Source organism: Vulpes lagopus, chromosome 9 (genome assembly GCF_018345385.1).
Source record: "Vulpes lagopus strain Blue_001 chromosome 9, ASM1834538v1, whole genome shotgun sequence".
NCBI lineage: Eukaryota > Metazoa > Chordata > Mammalia > Carnivora > Canidae > Vulpes > Vulpes lagopus.
Genome location: NC_054832.1, coordinates 37,224,340 through 37,241,200, shown reverse-complemented (window position 1 = coordinate 37,241,200; position 16,861 = coordinate 37,224,340). Strand labels below are relative to the sequence as shown.

Genomic DNA, 16,861 nt, shown 5'->3' with positions numbered 1-16,861 from the left:
AAAGAGGCTTATAGAAAGAAAGCCAATAGTTTACCAGTCATAACTTTTCATTGTTTTTTTCTTTGTAGTTGAAAGCATTTTTTAATGTTAAAGACAAAACTGAAGATGTGAAATAAAGTTTAAACACATGAAATTATATTCTAGTGAGATATTTCTACATTTTAAAATTAGGTCATTTTTACTATTTAGAATATGTGTTTGCTTTCCCAACCTGATTTAATAAGCTTATTTTTACAGGATGTATTTTCTGTTAGTTATTTATGAAAAGCAACAGAAGTTCTAGAAAATATTCTTTAAAGTACTTCATTTGTTAAAAATATATTTCTATAACAGTATATAACTCTTAAAATGAAATTTGTAAATTAAATGCTCACATCTTCAAAAACTTTGTCTTTTGATCCAGAAAATTAAAAAAATATAAAAGTTGTAGTTAAGTAAGTCTTGAAATCAGTTCTTGTATAAAATGAAACCATTATTAAAAAATCATTGTTAATTTCTCTTGGTAAGTTTGATTTTGTCCTTAGTCATCCATATTCCACACATGTCATTTATTATGTTTTAAGAAATTCACTTTTTAACTTTTTATTTGTATATACACAGCATGTTGCATTTGAGCCAAGTTTTATATTCTGATCTGTTAAGAAATACCATGGGATATGTCCCAGTGGTATATCAGTATCAACTTTAATGAATGTGTGTGAGCACTGTTATCTCAGTTATGTGCTGATTTATTTATCATTCATAACATTGAGATTTTTAGAAAAACAGTGCAATTTACTATAGAAAATACTTAGCTTTTTTAAAAAATAAGAAGCCAAAATTTTCAAAATGAATTATAGCTTTTATATGAAAAAAATTGAATATTTAAATAGTCAAGGCTTAGTTTAATGATGTATAGGGCTTACTCTACATATTGCCAAGTGCGATTTAACTGCATGGGCAGCCTGAGTGACTCAGTGCCGCCTTCACCCCAGGGCATGATCCTGGAGGCCTCGGGATCGAGTTCCACATCAGGCTCCCTGCATGGAGCCTGATTCTCCCTCTGCCTGTGTCTCTGCCTCTCTCTCTGTCTCATGAATAAATGAATAAAATCTTAAAAAAAAAAAGTCTGCTAACATATGAAAGTAAATATTCCCTTTAAATACTAAAAACATGAGATCACACAAAGCTTGTATTTGGATGTGACTTGCTTTTTTGTATTTAAGACCACTTCTGTATTATTTGAGTGATATTTTTCTATGCTTTATGTGAGTATATTGCTTTTTAATAGTTTCTTTACATTATTTTCCTTAATAGACTGTAAACTATAGTTTGTTCTTAGCAACTCTAAATTGAAAGTAATACATATAAGACTTACTAAATTGAGATGTATCTTAGTTAAATGAAATGAATAAGATACCAGATAAAATTCATCATAAAGGGCTTATTCAAACAAAATCATATGAGAACTGAGAATTTTATTTAATTCATGTAGTGAGCGAAGATTATTTTAGTAAGGCACCCTAGTTGTGTCACTAAATGTCAGCTCTGTTCCCAGTATGGTATATCCCTTCCTCAAATCATACAAGCTGTTTCATTTGGATTTTTAAAAATCACATTCCAGTTTCTTAAAGCACATGTATGATGCTATTTATATCTATATCTGTATTTTTTCAATAATGAGAAGAACATATTTACTATAGATCATAGCTTTTGAAGCATATACCACATTGAAAAACCTTTTAGTTGGTATATTTGAGTTAGCAATGGAAATCTATATTTTATGTAAAATAATAAAGTATTTAATACTTGTTTAAAAATGTCTAAATTGATACTAATTATATATATGAAATTTCAAACTAACATTTTAACAGGTTTGCTAATTTAAAAAAATATGTGGCTTAAGTAACATTGAAAAAAATTTATTTTTCTCACATTTGAATGTTCATGTTAATCTATTTTAGCTTCAGTGAGCAAGCTAACGCTAAACTCCAGTTTCTTGGGATTTATTTTTTTCAAAATATTTTGGTCATATTTTATTTTTCAATCAGTATTACATACTTTCCAAACAAAAAATATAAACATTTCAATAAATTTTTTCTTCATTGCTTTACATCAGATTAACTTAATTCTTTTAGTCTCTTGGAACAGGACTGAAATATGTAGGTTACAGTGGGAAAGACACAATGACAATAATATTTAATGACATAGATCTTGAGTAATTCAAATTTTAATTTTCCTCTCTTTTTAGTAAGGGGATGTTTAAAAATGGGCAATGAAGTGTTGGTTAAAAGGCAATAAAGTATAACTTTGTTATCACTAGTAGAAATAAACCTTTGTCTTCTGTAGATATTTTTAAAATTTCCAGTGGTAGTGCTTTTAGGCTTTTAGATACATTTTTGGAGTTAACATTTTTTTTTTCAGGATAGAGAAACTATAATAAATATGCCCACTCTATTTCTAAACTTTTTAATTGAAATATTACTGTTTTATAGAAAAATGTCTGTATTATGGTATTTCATAAATGTATTGGCCCTTTGGCAACCTGCAGAAAGATTAAGAAACAGAATTATATTAGCATCTCAGAAGCCTCTCTTACTTACCCTCCTGCAAGGTTAACTATTATCCTCATTTCTATTAATAATGATTAGTTTTGTCTGTCCTTGGACTTAAATAGAGTCATCCAACATATTCTCCTTTTTGGCTGACTTCTGTCACTCAAAATAATGTTTGTGACATTCATTCATAAGGTAGAATGTAGTTTTTAGATTGTTTGCTTTTGTCACTATACCTCAAATCATACAAGTTTATGTACTGTATTGCATAAACATTGACCATTTGTACATCCTTGATCTGCAATTTTAATTGAAAAATAAGTACCTAAAGTATGTGTTAATTTATTTTTTATTTCTTTGCCGCTTTTCCTTAAGAAGCTTCAATTCTATTAGGGGAGAGTAGATATCTATTCATAAATATTTTTGATTTCCTGTGTTTTGACAGGCAATGTGCTACATATGGATATTGGGGAAAGAATACAGTAGAATGCAGTGAGGGTAAGAGATATCCCTGAGCATGAAAACTTAATCTAGTGGGAGAGGACATAGGCATATAAGAAAACAGTTGTGTTTAAATGGCAAAATTGAGGCTTAAATAAAATGTCCTAATAGTTTATAGAAAGTAGAAAATTTCCCTTGAACATCATGGTTGGCTTCTGAGAAGTGACAGTACAAGTGGGTTTTACTGCTTGAATTGGGTTGATATCCAGACATGAGCAGGTTGGTTGGGGTGTGAAAGCTTCTAGGGGGTAATATTGTCTCAACAAAGTCAAGGTTGCTCTCTTGGATCTGTGAATGGATACTGTGGGAGAGGAATTTGGAAGGCTACTTTTGGGCCTAGACTTGTATATGATTAAGGATGTCTGAGCTTTTTAATATGAACACTTAAAAAAAAGTTAAACCAGTTAATCAAATGTTTGTTAACCCAGTTTCTTCCTCATCAGGCTTGTAAAACTGCAATTATAGTCTCAAATTCAGTTTCTTCCATAACTGAAGGTTCAAAAATGTAATCTCATTTATATGGAGAGAAATGCAGCATACTTTGGAAGTTCAGAGAAAAATTACTTTGGCTCAGAAAGTCATGAAGAACATGAAAATGGTAACTTGTAAGCAGGTTATTAAAGAATGCATAGGATTTGAAGGAAAATACTCTTTAATGCGGTATTAGGTACATAAGCTTAACAAACTTTTCATAATAATCCTATGAGCTAAGATGATATTCTCTTATAAAACTATAAAACTCAGGGAGGTTATTTAAATTATCCAAAGTCACACAGTGAATGGGCAAGGATTTTCATAGGTTATCTGATTCCAAAGTCTTCAATCCCTTTCTTACCTGAAGGACTGAAGATGTACATTATCTTCTGTTAATCATCTTCAAAGGCTCAGTGTGCTTTTTGCCTTGTAGTAAAAGTGGATTTCCATGTATTTAGAGGGTAGTTGAGATAGTACAGCTAATAAATTTGAACTCTCCTAGTATACATTCAACAGAATATGGATACTGTGATGATCTCATAGAATTGTAGATAACAGGGTTGGGTGGAATCGTAGGCATTCTCTCACTTTCTAAGTCTATGACATAGCTTTGATTTATAGTTGTCTATTCATGGGTTGAATATTTTATTCAGAGGGACTTCACTACTTTGTCAGGTAGCCAGATTCCTTGTTGGGCAGCTCTAGAGTTCTTTCTTTTATTGAAAAGAAAGTCTGCTTTCATGTTTTTTCTCTTCCTTAATTATTGCTAATATATGTCATGAGTCATTTTTATAGTCATAGGAATGTGGGAAAACACATTTATTTATAAGATTGAGGGATCCCTCTAAGTACCCATTCCTTATTTAGTACGGTAGCAGACGAGTTGGTTTCGATTAATGAAGTTATTGAGCAGTTCATTTGGTTGAGGAAGATGTTTGTGGAATCCGTGTTTGAGTTTAGTGTTAATAAGGAAAGAGGATTTGGTGATAGTGGGCTCATGATAATTGACATGGTGTCTAAAGAAGAAGTGAGCAGATACTGCTTCTTTTGCCTCCCTGAAATGGAAACTGAAGAAGCCATTCTCTTGAGCTAGCTCAGGATAACACTAGAGTAAACACTTTTAACTTTAATGGAAACTAGGCTCTTCAAGCCTAAAAACAAAATGCCAATAATATTTATCAGCAAACATAGAGAATAAATAACCTACCCCACAGGACTCTCAAAATGATGTGTCTTCAACTGCCCCATCTTTTATAATATCTCAGTTTGAGAACATAGAGTTGGGTATTTTTAATGACCCTGTAGATAGAGCTTTTTATTTTCCTTTTTTCCAGAACTATGATTATTTTCATGTGTCTGCTTTTGTGATCAACATTTTCATTAACAGAATGTCTTAAAACTGGTAAGACTTGACTGGGAGGCTAATTCTCCACTTGAGTGGCAGCAGGGTGATTGTCAGCTTTGGTTTGTGCATTTGCAATGTGCTTTCATGGAATGTTTTGAACTGAAAAGAAACGCTTTCATCATATATTATTTTCTCATTTCAAAGATGAAAAAGCTGAGTCTAGGAGAGTTCAGATTACTTAACCTAAGAGTACACTGTTAATATCAATGCCTCAATTTGATCATCATTTTCTTTTTTTTTCTTCATTTTTTTGATTCAAGGCTCTTTCAGCTGTACCATATTGCTTAAAAATTATTGTTTAAATTTTTCATGGTAAAAGATGTAAAACATCATTTTAACCATTTTTGAGCATATAATTCAGTGGCATTAAGTATATTCAAATTTTTGTGCTACTATGACCATTGTTCATCTCCATAGATTTTATATTCTGTACCCATTAAAACAGTAACTACCCATTACTCCTTACTTTCAGCCTCTGATAATTGTCTGTATAAATGTGACTATTCTGGGTTCCTCATGTAAGGTAAACCATTCAATATTTATCCTTTTGTGACTGGCTTATTTCACTTAATATAAAGTTTTCTTTTTTTTTAAATATAAAGTTTTTAAGATTCATCCATGCCGTAGCATGTGTCAGAATTTTTTCTTCCCTCACTTGGTCCTTCCTTACATCCCTCCTTCTCTCCTCCTCTCCCTTTATTTCCTTCTAAATTCATTCCATTTGAAGGTTGAAAAATTCCATTGTATGTATGTGCTTTGTTTATTCGTTCAACCATCAGTGGACATTTGGATTGTTTCCACCTTTTTTAGCTATTGAAAATAGTGCTTTGAACACGGGTGTACAAATATTTGAGTACCTGTTTTCATTTCTTTTGGGTATATACCTAGAGGCTGAATTGCTCGATCATATAGTAATTCTGTGTTTAATTTTATGAGAAACTGTCATTCTGTTTTTCACAGTGGCTGTACCATTTTACATTCCCACCAACAATGCACAAGGATTCCAATTTCTCTGCATCTTTATCAATGCTTGTTATTTTAGGTTTTTTTGATAATAGTCATCCTAAAGAATACCTAAAGAATATGAAATGTTATTTCATGGAAGTTTTGATTTGCATTTTTCTGACAAGTGATGTTAAGCATCTTATATCAATTGCTTATTGATAATTTGTATATCTTCTTTAGGGAAATATATATTCAAGTTCCTTGCTCATATTTAAATTGGATTGTTTTTGTTGTTGAGTTGTAAGTGTTCCTTATGAAATCTGCATACTAAAATTTTATTATATGTATGGTTTGCCAGTCTTCCCCTCCAGTTCTGCGGGAAAACATTGTTTTTTAATGTGGAAATTCTGTTTTAATCTAACTCCCAAAACAGAAGCTTAGTTTACATATCTTTTGCTTTTTATTTTAAAATGTATTATTTACATTTGACAGTTTTTCCTAAAAATTGGTACAGCTTGAGCAAGTAAAAAGTGATTAAGTGCATATTTGGAATAGTTGTACTTACTTTGGGGAGGAAGAGAAAAGTGATAAATTTGTTAGAATTCTTGGAGTATTTTCAAATTTATATTCAAGTAGCTTTTGCTCTTAACATTTATAGGGATAGCTAACTTAAATTGTTTTCTACAGGAAGATTTTATAACTTTTGACAGTAAAGGGAGATCTTTTCTTGATTATCTTCTCTTAAAAAAACATGTTTGAAAGATACTTAACTTAAGTTCTTAAAAACTTAGATACAGTGCTTGACAGTCTATACGTTACAGAAAAATTTAATAATACTAAATACAATGAAAATTAAAGTAAATAAAGATTAAAGATTAAATTAAATGAGTTTTCACTTGGTTATTTTATTTATTCTAGGTAGGCTTTAGGAGGATGTAGGCCTTAGAACCAGTAGGAAAATTGAGATCTTCATACCTATTTTAAAATTTTTTTGTAAATACCTCATTGTTCTCATACATCTGGGCTGACATTTATGAGTATGTGTGTGTGTATATATATTCTGTGTGTATATGTATGTACGTATGTGTGTATTTTTTCAAATTCACATGCATACTGGCTTCATCACCTTTTTTATTAACAGTAGTGCCTGTTAATTATTGAAAAACAAGAGGTTTTTTTTTTTAAGTTATTTAAGGGAATCCAAAATTTTTGTGAGCATTATTCATTAAAAAGATACTATCACAGCATAGTGTTCACTGTTACTTGGTTTGAAATTTAAGAGAATGCTGAAATACAGCTCTTTGAGGTATTACTAAGTGGTAAATTAATTCAGTTAAAGCACTTAATGTTCTGATTATGAGATTATTTCCCTAATGATAGATGTTAACATTAATTTTAACAGTCTGGTGAAAGAGAATGTATTTTAACAAATCCAAGCTGACAAAATACTGTTCTGTGTATGGTCACATAATTAGACATTTCAGAGTAGACTGAGATTTATATGAATCCAGCATTGTTTGGTTTTTATCTTTGTCAGATCCTCTTGAAAGGGACATATGTTGCTGGTGCAGGTTTCTGCTTTATTATTTTTTTTTAAAGAGATTTTATTTATTTATTCATGAGACACACAGAGTGAGAGAGGCAGAGACACAGGCAGAGGGATAAGCAGGCTCCATGCAGGGAGCCCGACTGGGACCCGATCCTGGATCTCCAGGATCACGCCCTGGGCTGAAGGCGGCCCTAAACTGCTGAGCTACCCGGGCTGCCGAGGTTTCTGCTTTAAATGCAGATGAATCAGAGTTTGATTCATTCATCAAAGTAAGATAGAAACTCATCAAAATATGTGATTGACTGCTGAAATTGTGTCTCTACACAATGGTTCTACAGTTCTTAAGGATATATAGATCTTTTAAAGATGCTCAGGGGAGTTGAGAATGAGAAATACAACAATCTTCATTTGTCTTTGGCTCAATTCTTATATCTGTTTCACATCTAAAAAATGAATTTCTTTTAAAAATGCTCTATTTTGCGGGGATCCCTGGGTGGCTCAGCGGTTTGGCGCCTGCCTTTGGCCCAGGGCGTGATCCTGGAGTCACGGGATCGAGTACCGCATCGGGCTCCTGGCATGGAGCCTGCTTCTCCCTCTGCCTGTGGCTCTGCCTCTCTTTCTCTCTCTCTATGTCTATCATAAATAAATAAGTAAATAAATCTTTAAAAAAAAAAGATAAAAATGCTCTATTTTGTTGTTTTAAAGTTTTACATTGGACACTTAAGAATCTATTATCTTTTGAGATCCTAAGGGTAGGATGTTAAGTCCAAATTTTACTGCCTTAAAAGAAACAAAATACACATTGTTTATTTTTATCTTATTAGTCTGCAGAGAGATGGGTAAGTATGATCACAATGAAAATGCCTTATCCTGGTAAATTTTTCCATTATATCATCTGATAAATTTGATTTGGGAAGTACATAGTGCAAACTGTTCTCATACCAGGTTTCTCTTTTGATTTGGATAACTTGTTGAAATAGCCTCTTTCCCCCCATCCCCTGCCTTTGTATTGCAATAAACTCCTGCAATAAACTGCTCAGTTTCTGTCAAATTTCTGAAAGCAAGTGGTTAGGTCTTACTAGTTCTATCTACTAAAGTGTAAAAGTTTAATTTGAGCTGTAGTCTCAGGTCAGGCATACAGTAATGTAGACCACATTATTAGATGGTTCTGTGCATGATATAACTTAGTCTACTATCTTACAGGATTCTGTGTTGTGTCACTTGGCATACACTTGCATGGTCTTGTTAACATAACCATCTTTCCACTACTAAGCATTTCATTGCATGTTTCTTAGAATGTTTTGCTCATACTTTCTGTTTTCGTCTTTTACTAACTTTTTTGTGATTAATGCTTCTTTTGTATCCTCATCTGGATGATTAAAATGGGGAAGGATGACCAGAATAGACAGGGTACATATTTTCTTCAGTTTTGTGAACAACATTCTCCAGTTTCAATTTTTGTTTTTGAAACTCTACTGAGTTTTTCCACTGTTTGTCTGCCTTTCTGCACATTTGATATTGTTCTTTGTTCATACATTCAGATCAATTTCAGAGATATGTGATGAATGCCCACTATGTGCCAGATACTCTGAATGGCTGTGGCTAGAGATGTGCCAGTAAACAAAATAGGCAAGGTACTTGCCCTGATGGAGTTAGTTAAGGGAATTTTAAGATGAGAAAAACTGGTTTAAGAGGCAGTATAGTGGGACACCTGGGTAGTTCAGTGGTTGAGCATCGGCCTTTAGCTCAGGGCATGATCCTGGGTTCCAAGATCGAGTCCTGCATCGAGCTCTTTGCGGGGAGCCTGCTTCTCCCTCTGCCTGTGTCTCTGCCTCTCTCTCTCTCTCTCTGTGTCTCTCATGAATAAATAAATAAATAAATCTTTAAAAAAAGGCAGTATAGATTGTCTTTTACAATCTAATTATATAAAATTGTCCTTTTGGCTATCTTCAGCCTTGGAAGGAGATAATTACATAGATTTTTTTTTTTAAATCTTATTTCAGTGTATTTAACATACAGTGTTATATTAGTTTCAGGCATATACATAGTTTTTGATTGCATAATACTTTTGAATTAGTCTATATTTTTATATTTAATTTTGTCAATGATTCATATTTGAACTGAAAACCATTTAGTGGTGGAGAACCAATAAGAGCTGAAATACAAGTTCCAACAGATAAATGAAAATTCATTGGATAAATCAATGTATCATTTTTATTTTCCAGCTTTTTGCAAACGTTCTGCAGTTGTTTTGATGATTTTGTACTGTGTACTTGATAAAAGCTTCAGCTTTCCTAAAAATTTTTTTTTTAATTTTTTTATTTATGATAGTCCCACAGAGAGAGAGAGAGAGGCAGAGACACAGGCAGAGGGAGAAGCAGGCTCCATGCACCGGGAGCCTGACGTGGGATTCGATCCTGGGTCTCCAGGATCGCGCCCTGGGCCAAAGGCAGGCGCTAAACCGCTGCGCCACCCAGGGATCCCAAATTTTTTTTTTTTTTTAGTAATCTTCACATGTATTACAATCTCTGGTATTTATGGATGTTAAGTTAACATATATTAGAGCCTTTGAAATCTATTTATAAATACACATATTTTAAATTTGTATCCTTGCATTATATTAATATCTATTTTTATACAATATATAATGTGAATAAAATACGTAATGTGAAGTATGTAAATTCTTTGTAATTAAGTTTTTTATTATAAGGCTTTATTTATTTATTTACGATTTATTTATTTATTTATTTATGAGAGACACAGAGAGAGGCAGAGACACAGGCAGAGGGAGAAGCAGGCTCCATGCAGGGAGCCCGAAGTGGGATTTGATCCCCGGACTCCAGGATCACGCCCTGGGCCATAGGCAGGCACCAAACCGCTGAGCCACCCAGGGATCCCCAGGTTTTTAATATGTACAGTTGTTGGAAAATAGATCCTCTTTGATTATAAATTACTGAGATTAATTTTGAAGGGCAATACTCAGAATGTATCATTACTTTGTAATCACGTCTCATTCTGATAATTTTTATGTTAATTGAGAAATAGTTATATCTAATTTGCATATAATTTATATATTAAAAACTTAAAATTGTTTTTCAACCTATGTAAGCAAGTAGTATGGGTGAAATTTATGGGGAATTGTTAATACCAAAAATTAGTATTAATAATAATAGCATATATGCGCCAGTATTAATGCTAAGAGTCTTATAGCATTATCTCATTTAATATTAATAACACCATTATGAGTTACTAATTTACTAATTTATGCATATCTTGTCTTAACTTACGAATGCTTATACATACAGTAAATAGTGAAGTTGGAATTCACTTTTAGATCTGAGTCAAGCCCCAAGATTAGCAGTCCCTACTACCATTGATGAAGGATTGGCGAATTCACACTAAGTATGCATCCTAAAGCATCTTTCCATAGGAATAGCTTTGCTAACATATATATATTTTTAAACGATTTTATTTGTTTTTTCATTAGAGGCACACAGAGAGACAGACAGAGACACAGGCAGAGGGAGAAGCAGGCTCCATGCAGGGAGCTCAATGCAGGACTCGATCCTGGGATCCCGGGATCACGCCCTGAGCCAAAGGCTCAGCTCAACCACTGAGCCACCCAAGCATCATGCTAACTTATATATATATATTTTTTAATAAACTGCTTTACTGAGATATACTTTACATAGCATAAAATTCACCCATTTCAGGTATGTAATCATTGATTTCTAGCACCTTAACTGAGTTATGCAACTGTTAATATAAATCAGTTTTAGAACGTTTTAGAACATTAGATTCTAAATCTGAAAAGAAAAGCTAAAGGTGCCGTTATTGAATATCATCAATTTTAATTTATCCTAATAAATGCATATATTCAGATATGAGTGCTCTTAGAGTTTCTACTTCTAACGTTTTTTTTTTAAATTTTATTTATTTGCAAAAGAAAGAGTCTGAGGCAGGGGTGGGGTCGGGAGAGGTGAGGCGAGGTGGAAAGGGACGGAGGGAGAGATTAGAAGCAGATTCCCTGCTGAGCAGGGAGTGTGATTGGCACTCCATCCCAACATCCTGGGAGCATGACCTGAGCCAAAGGTAGATGTTCAGCCGACTGAGCAACCCAGGCACCCTAGATATTAGTGTTTAGTCTCATGATCTTTTTTTGGGGGATGAATAATATTTGAAGGCGAATACTTAATTTTTCATACTTAATGTATTTTCAAAATATTCTTATTTTTATAGAATCCCTGTGAGTAATGAAAAAAATTTAGAGAAGTATTTAGTTAGAGGTCTGGCTACACCTGAAACATACTATATAACTTATAGCAGGCTTTCCTAGTACTTCAGAGTTGTGTAGAAGGTTGTTTGTAAAGTTCTCTGTAATGGATTATTATATGAATTGTACCCATGTTTTCATTCATATAGTTCTCGTTTTAAAACTAGAGTATACTTTTAAATATAGCAAAATTCAATAATTTTATGTATATAGTCCAATGATTTTTGACAGATACATACAATCAGGTAACTACCAAATTTCTTTCTTGTCCCTTTGCAGTTAGTCCCTTTCTCTCTCTAGAGTGCATCAACTCTTTGTTGAGGGTGTTTGGCTCATAATAAGGGGTAATGCTGTCTCCTTTGGGCAGATGACTAGTTAGCTTGTTAGCTGGCAAACACAGATTATTTTTCTATTCTCTGTATTTTCTTTATTTTGATTAATTTGTTCACAGCCTTGTATTTGTATTGAGATGAAAATTTGATCTAAATTACATTTGCAGTCTCAACTACCAGTTTGTTCATATCAGAAAGATTAGTTTTATTATATAAATCCATATATATTTGTTTGTTTTGGGGTGTTGGGAAATAGGGAATAGAAATGAATCTAGACTTATGATTATGAATGTTTTTCCACAGATGTGCCATTGATTATTCTGTGAATTTGTCTTGATTGAATGGTTTTTTAAATAATACATTTTAAGATAAAAAAACCTCTTAGGTAATCTTTATATGAGTAATAATCCAGAATCTGAAATTTAATAAAATAACGTGATTTGTTCTGAACATGTTTTAATCAGATGTTGTTTGCCTCTTTCTTAGTACTACCTTTTAAGTCTCTGCCTGTGCTGTTTTGGGATTTAGTTTGGTTAATTTCAGCACTTTTTAACATTTTAGCTACAATGTTCAATTATGAAATTATGAATCTTTTCACTGTATTACTAATGATTTTATGTTTTGCTAATAAAGTACATTAACTTACTTAGAATGTTAATGCATTGTTTGAAAAAATTCCCTTGAAAGAACAATTTTTATATGTTAACTCCTCCCAATTTTTATTTTTTTTGTCATGTTTTGGTTCTGATTTTCTAATGTGTTTAAATAAATGACCAGTTGAGAAATACCTGCTTTTAGAGAAAGAGTGTGTGAATATGAAATTAAAAAGACATGAGAAACACTACTATAGGTAAATAACATCTTTTTTTATTTATTTATTTTTATTTATTTTTTAAAATTATTTTAACATCTTTCTTTATATCAGTTTCCTCTGTGATTTTTTTTTTTTTAAATAAGTGCACGAAGAGCATGCAACACATGTTAACAACCAGAGTGTTGGTCCAATGAGAGCAGAAGGTTTATTTATTTATTTATTTATTTATTTATTATTATTATTTTTAATTTTCCTCTTGGAAAACTTGATACTTTCCACATGCAATTTTGTGATCAGTTGGGTGTGAAGTTGTATAGGCAAATATGGTCATCTCTTTCTGTTGTTAAAAGTTTTAAACTTAGTAAAATAGTTTAGTGGTACACAAATGAACATTTAAAGTTCATTCTTAGATTATTGACTTTAAATTTGATTTTTGGATATTAGAGATTATTATAAGATGTACATTTCTTTTTATAAGAAGAATTATGCTAGCTTTTCCCTAGTATTTGGTTTTGTCTATGTACAACAGCAGGAGAATATTATCTTGTTGACAGCATTTTATTCTAGTGACAGTATCTTTGAAATATGTCTGTATTTCATTATTTTTGGGAACTGAAACTTAAGAGTATATTCAAAAGAATTCTATGTTATTAGTATATTAAAAGGGAAGTGTTTGGGTTAGAAATTGCTCAATTTAGCTTCAGATTTGCCTCTAAATTTCTTAATTGTGTTTGAGTAAATCTCTTTTTTAACATTAATTTGAAATTTAGGAACAAATAAAAATTGGAGGTCCTTATAATGCATAATTAGTGGCAGAAGGTAATCTCTAAGAACAGCATCACAATGCTCTTTACAAGCATTTGTACTTCACTAATTCCACTATATACAGGGATTTATTTGAATCTCACCATAAGCAAGTCACTTGTTTTTTATTTTATGGATGTGGAAATGAAGGATTAGGGAAGGTGAGCTGGTGGATTTAGAGAAATAAGTCACTGGTTCTAGATCTCTTTTACTTAGTGATGGAGCCATCAGTAGTTACCAACTATTAGCAAGTTCTTGGTAATAACTTTGTATTCTTTATTATGATATTGCCAATTTCCTAGATGAATCTGTTAATACTTAGCTTTTTTCAAGTTTCATCTAATTAATGACTCATTTATTTATTCTGAAAATAATATTTTGGCACCTATCATGTGAAAACTTGTGCTGTAGGCCCTGGAGTCCCATGATGAATAAGATGAAGTCTTGGCTTTTTCTCTTTTGATTAAATATTTCAAGAGGTGTTTTTTGTTTTTTGTTTTTTGTTTTTTGTATGTTTCAAGTTTTTTAAAAAACTTCTTGTTAATATATAGGGTAATACTGGTTTCAGGACTAGAATTTAGTGACTCAGTCACTTACATATGACACCTATCACCCATTTAGCCCATTCCCTCACCCAACTTCCCTCTAGTAACCCAGAGTTTGTTCTCTATCTTTTATTGTTTGCTTCCCTCTCTCTCTTTTTTCCTTTCTCTGTATTCATCTGTTTTGTTTCTAAATTCCACATATTTGTGAAATCATATGGTATTTGTCTTTTTCTGACTATTTCACTTAGCGTAATACTCTGTAGCTGCATCCACTTTGTTGCAAATGGCAAGATTTCATTCTTGTTGATGGCTGAGTGATATTCCAACGTGAATTGGAATATTACTATATATCAATATAGTAATATTCTATATTACTATATATACACATATGTGTGTGTATATATATACATATATATATATACACACACATTCACAATGGAATATTATATAATTACTAATTTATATATATATATACACCCCCAATCTTTATCCATTCATCAGTCGTTGGACATTTGGGCTCTTTCCATAGTTTCGCTATTGTGGACATTGCTGCTATAAACATTGGAGTGCATGTGCCCCTTCAAATCACTATGTTTGTATCCTTTGGGTAAATTTTTTGAGGAAGCTCCATACTGTATTCCAGAGTGGCCGCACCAGTTTGCATTTTCACTAGCAGTGTAAGAGGGTTCCCCTATCTCCATATCTTGGCCAACATCTGTTTCCTGTGTTGTTAATTTTAGCCATTCTGACAGGTGTGAGGTGGTATCTCATTGTAGTTTTTATTTGTATTTCCCTGATACCAGGTGATGCTAAGCATCTTTTCATGTGTCTTAATCACTAGCTAACGCTTATATCTGTAGCCAGGTTTGTTCGATTGCCTTGTTTTTGGAAGATAATTCTAATAATGTGCTTCTCCAGCCTAAAATACTTTGCTTCTCATAGCTTTTACAGTAAAGATTAAAATCTTTAAAACATTCAGCGATGCCCTCCATGATCTGGCTCTTTCTTGGCTGTCTGTGTTCCTCTGAATATTTTCCTTCTTAGCCCTCTCCCACCTTTTGACTTTTTCAGTTTCTTTTTTCAGCCAGATCTTTCAGCATATTGTTTCACTAGTCAATAGCCTAAACAACTTTAACTGACCCCGTATTGACACTTTATCTCACTAGATCACATGCCCCTTAATATATTCCTTCATGGCATATTGTTTCTGTTTTTCATTGCACTTCTCATGGAAGTGATTTTACACTGGTTTGTGTGATTATTTAATAGCGTTCCTTTCTTTTTACTTAAACTCCGTAAGGACTATATTTTTTTATGGAGGACATTTATCTTTAAAACCTTGAATCTGTTGTAGGCAGAAATATCATTGACATGCAGCTGGTAATTTCTTCAGTGATTTCATTATTTTTTTGGTTGTCTGATTGATGAGATTTTAGATTGTGTTTTTCACAACCAACTCTGTCTCCTGTTTACTGACATAATACATGTAAAATGTACTCTTAGCCAAAGGGAAAAACCAGTGACTTGAATTACTGAATGTGAACTAAAATTTTAGTGATTTGTCTAATCAGAATTCCCACTTGTATTTGAATGTTATTACATATATAAAATATATTCTCTGACCATACTACTCTCTTTTTTCCTGAGTAGTTAGACATTTTAACTTAAGTAGATGAATTATTTATATTCAATAACTTGTGTAGGAGATGATAAGAATATGAAGGGATAACATTTTGTACCTTTTGTATTTTGTTTGCTACCATCCATAATTGTACAATTTTGGAAATTGTATATTATAATAATCAGAAATTGATTATATTTTAATGGCAATTTTACTTTTTCTCTTATCTAATATTTAAATTGAAATAATATTTCAGAAATTTGAAAAATGGTGAACTTTTCATATCTAAATATAACAAGATCTAATTTGCATTTTATAGTTATTTGCAAATACTACGGTTGTGATTAAAAAATATAACGCTGATGAGGATGTTGTGAAAGGGGTATTCTGATACACTGCTGATGAATGTGAAACTGGATTCAAACTATTATGTGTACATTAAAAATATCACTGTAGAAGTGTGTGTACTAATGTAGGAAAAGCTTGATCTCTGAGAATGTTTAGTTCTAAAATGCAGGCTATCGACCCATACACATGCACAAACACATCCATTTAAATTTTAAGTGTATATGAATGCATAAAATCAGTAGAAGTCTATAGTTGTGTATGCTAACTTATAATAAATAGTTATGAATCAGGTGGAATAGGATTATTATTTAATTAAAACCATTTTTTTCTTTTCATAGAGTATTGATGTGTAAGGTAAATAGTCATTGTATACAGAACTAAATACAAATTTCTTAGCTTTTTAAACCGCTTTATTTCTAAGTTGAGTTAGTGAAGCTTTGTACTCATTTTGTTTTGGAAAAAATGATCTAATCTTATTTTACTGTACAGGATATGAATAATAACAAAAATACATTTTTGGAACCAGTTTGTAAGTTGAAACTTTGCATTTGGGGACTCTATATAAATCTTCAGATCCAGCTATTGCTGAGGATATTCTTTCAATTGCTCTGAGGTGTGTTGATTTTTAAGAGAATGGATGGCTGTTCCTCAAGTGTATGTATGGCAAAAATTTTGCCTATGCACATGAGAACGGATTAAGTTAATTCCTTTGCATT

At 32.1% G+C, this 16,861-nt stretch overlaps 1 protein-coding gene across 15 annotated transcripts in view; it reads left to right on the top strand.

Moving 5' to 3' along the window:
* The window catches only part of VPS13B (vacuolar protein sorting 13 homolog B), a 739,627-nt gene that overhangs the window by 100,493 nt on the left and 622,273 nt on the right, over positions 1-16,861 (top strand). The window lies entirely within an intron of this gene.